The sequence below is a fragment of the Theropithecus gelada genome, chromosome 4, assembly GCF_003255815.1.
Source record: "Theropithecus gelada isolate Dixy chromosome 4, Tgel_1.0, whole genome shotgun sequence".
Taxonomy (NCBI): domain Eukaryota; kingdom Metazoa; phylum Chordata; class Mammalia; order Primates; family Cercopithecidae; genus Theropithecus; species Theropithecus gelada.
This window is the reverse complement of record NC_037671.1, coordinates 57,825,799-57,828,267: the sequence shown is the minus strand read 5'-3', so window position 1 is coordinate 57,828,267 and position 2,469 is coordinate 57,825,799. Positions and strand designations below refer to the sequence as shown.

Genomic DNA, 2,469 nt, shown 5'->3' with positions numbered 1-2,469 from the left:
TACCTAACCACATAGTTCTTTCTCAACGGATCAAGCTGATAGAACCTCCAACATTTAAATATGAATAAACAAAAAATCTCAAGTTTAAGTTTTTATATGTCTTTGCTGGTTTTCTACCAGTTGTATCTACTACTAGGAGAGGAGTGAGGAGTGTTGAAGTCTCCAACTAAAATCTCATATTGTCCTTTCAGTTCTGTTAGTTTCGCTTCATGGAAAAACTCTTGTTAGAGGTTGTATTAGGTTTTTTTTTTTTTTTTTTTTTTGCAGAGTAACAAATTATCACGACCTCAATGGCCTTAAATGACTTCCATTTATTACCTCACAGTTCTGTAAGTCAGATGTCCGGGTGGTTTCTATTGGGTCCCAAAGAGCAATGGCATGTAAAGTCCTTTTCATGCTTCAAATCTCTCTGACTAATCCCACCAGTCAGAGAAAACTTTCCACTTTAAACTCAACACAATTGAAACATTCCTTTTACCAAGGAACATAACATATTCATGGGAGTGGTATTTCATCCTATTCACAGCTTCAGCCCATACTCAAAGGAAGGCAGATTATACAAAGGCAAAAGGTCAAGGATCGTTCTTCGAATTTCACTTATCAGAAGTGAATACACATTTGAAATGGATCCTTTTATCATTGTGTAATTTTCCTTTTTATTCCTGGTAATTTTCTTTTCTCTAAGGCCTATATTGTCTGGTATTAATATAGCTACTACAGCTTTTTTTGATTTCCTTTACTTTTAATCTGTCCTTATCATTATATTGGAAGTGAGTTTTTGGGTGACAACATCTGGTTGGGTCATGCTTTTTATTCACCAGTAATCTCTGTTGCAATTTATTTATTTACATATAATGCAATTACTGATGTTGCAATTACATACAATGCAATTATTTGTTTATTAGCAAACCATTGTATTATTTACTTTCTGTTGGTTCCTACTTTTTTATGTTTCCCCTTTTCTGCCTTCTTTTGCCTTATTCCATTTTAATTTACCTATTGTAATTTTCACAATGTATCTTTTTACAATGTTTTATAGTGGTTGCCCTAGGGATTATAAATACATACTAAACTATTAACGGTCTATTAAGAATTTGTATTTTAGCTCTTCCTAAGCCGGCGCTCGGCAAGTTCTCCCAGGAGAAGGCCATGTTCAGTTTGAGCGCCAAGATCGTGAAGCCCAATGGTGAGAAGCCGGACGAGTTCGAGTCCCGCATCTCCCAGGCTCTTCTGGAGCTGGAGATGAACCCGGATCTCAAGGCTCAGCTCAGGGAGCTGAATATTACGGCAGCTAAGGAAATTGAAGTTGGTGGTGGTCGGAAAGCTATCATTATCTTTGTTCCTGTTCCTCAACTGAAATCTTTCCAGAAAATCCAAGTCCGGCTAGTACGCGAATTGGAGAAAAAGTTCAGTGGGAAGCCTGTTGTCTTTATCACTCAGAGGAGAATTCTGCCTAAGCCAACTCAAAAAAGCCGTACACAAAAATAAACAAAAGCGTCCTAGGAGCCGTGCTCTGACAGCTGTGCACGATGCCATCCTTGAGGACTTGGTCTTCCCAAGCGAAATTGCGGGCAAGAGAATCCGCGTGAAACTAGATGGCAGCTGGCTCATAAAGGTCCGTTTGGACAAAGCACAGCAGAACAATGTGGAACACAAGGCTGAAACTTTTTCTGGTGTCTATAAGAAGTTCACGGGCAAGGATGTTAATTTTGAATTCCCAGAGTTTCAACTGTAAACAAAAGTGACTAAATAAAATATATATTCACAGTAAAAAAAAAAAAAAAAAAAAGAATTTGTATTTTACCACTTCAGTAGGAATATGGAAACATAACTATATAAATTCCTTTACATTCCCCCTTTATGATGTAGGTGTCTTCTTCATTACATCTACATATATTGAAAATCCTAACAATGTTATGTTCTTTGTTTTCAAGCATGGAATATACTTAATAGACCTCAAATGTAATAAAAATGTAACATAACTCAGATGTTGACCATTTTGTTGTTATTTGTTTATTCATGGTATTTTCTTCTGGTATAATTTCTGTTCTGTATGAAGTACCTTTTTAACAACTTTTTATTAAATAGCAGGCCTGCTGGCATTGAATTATTTTAGTTTTCCTTCATCTGAGAATATCTTTATTTCTCTTTCATTATGGAAGGATATTTTTGTTGGAGATCGAATTCTGGAATGACGGTTCTCTTTCCACACTGAAGAAAAATATGTTGTGACACCTGTCTGACCTCCATGGCTTATAATAAGAAATCCATAGTAATTCTCATATTTCTGCTCCTGTAGGTAATGTGTCTTTTTGAGTGTGTGACCATTTTCAATGATTTTTCTTTGTATATAGTTTTCAGTATTGGCATTATGATGAATCTGAATGTGAATTTCTTAGGATTGATTCTATTTGTAATTTACTTAACTTCCTACATCTATGGTCTTACGTTTTCCACCAAATTTAGAAT

General features: G+C 35.6%; 1 pseudogene across 1 annotated transcript; it reads left to right on the top strand.

Moving 5' to 3' along the window:
• The first annotated feature begins 1,111 nt into the window (after window positions 1–1,111).
• LOC112622758 lies at window positions 1,112–1,778 on the top strand (annotated as a pseudogene). Its single transcript, XR_003119021.1, has one exon. The product of XR_003119021.1 is annotated as a 40S ribosomal protein S7 pseudogene (transcript).
• Window positions 1,779–2,469: the final 691 nt, after the last annotated feature.